Raw genomic sequence first — 1,442 nt, 5'->3', positions numbered from 1 at the left:
TTTAGAAAACATAAATTATTACAAATTATATTAGCCAAAGACCATACATTTTTATTTATGTTCAGATTATAAAATTGACATACACGCTGTCAAATGTTTTATTAGGTTCAGTCAATGATCCCCCCCATAAGCTGTATTTATATATTGTCTTATACTCTTATACCTACAAATAGTTCAAATACAAACTTATAAATTATTACGAAACTAGAAAAAAATAAAATGTTTAGATTTTTGGTATAAAAATTATACCCAGGTATAAAAATATTTACCCGGTAAACGATTAGCATATTTCAAAATAAATGGTCTGATTCATTTTAATTCTTATTTATTAATAAACACTTTGTGCCCTGCCAAACACTGTACCAAATTACAGTACCTACTACCTACACAATACATGCATACGATAATGGGAAAAACCCCCATTCCAAAAACATATTATAATAATAAAAATGTAACTTCAAGATTTACTTTTCGTAGAATGAATAGTAATACTACGATCGCTCACCGACACTTTATAACCTACATTGATTATTACGATTACGTATAGACAGTGGACACTACACAGTCAGAACACACCGTGCCATTTCCTCATAGTCACATTGTCATACTACTTAGTAATTGATTTTATTTTTATAAGCTAAAAGAAAAATGGAGCAAAAAAAAAGGAAGCTACCAGCAACTAGTAGTACTCCATTGAATTTTTTTTAAAAGAAGCTTGGAATTGACGTAGGTATTACAATTTTAAATTATTCAAAATACTAAACATTATTAGGCCCGGAACTAAATGTTTTAAAATCGACTAATTTATAATTAGTATTACAAATCGCGCTAAAATTATGCAAAATTAAATAAACACCAGTTAAAAAATGTATTGAAAATTTAACTGCAGTCACTGCAGTTAATTCAATCAACTATTAGGTATCTATGTCATATTAATTTTTATAAAAAATTTAAATGAGTTTATTAAAAAAAATAGAATTTAATAATTTATAATAATAATTAATAATGCATAATATTTAATAATAATTTTACCTACACAATTTCTTGTATTTTATTTAAAGAAGCAGAGAAATCCGATGATGTATTACGGGCAAAGCCGCCCACAAGTTTGCCATACAAATTTATTTTGATCCCCTCCCATGAAATATTCTCAATTATGCCACTGACCCTGTATATTATTTGCTAACTAATAATAATTAATCTTTTAATTTGTTCTGTCCAAAAATATGAATTTTATTCCATTGTTGAATAACAAATTAGAATTGTGAAAAGGCTTAAAAAATTAAAATGCACTTAATTAAATTGAATAAACTATTTGATTATTATTTTATTTTTTTAATCAAAATGTGTCAAGATACTTAAAGGTCATTGTAACTATGATTTTTGTTGTAATTTGGATCTATACATTTTAAATATTTGAAATGTCTAAAATTTTATGTTGG

The sequence above is a fragment of the Acyrthosiphon pisum genome, chromosome X (assembly GCF_005508785.2).
Source record: "Acyrthosiphon pisum isolate AL4f chromosome X, pea_aphid_22Mar2018_4r6ur, whole genome shotgun sequence".
Taxonomy (NCBI): domain Eukaryota; kingdom Metazoa; phylum Arthropoda; class Insecta; order Hemiptera; family Aphididae; genus Acyrthosiphon; species Acyrthosiphon pisum.
This window is presented reverse-complemented; position numbering follows the sequence as displayed.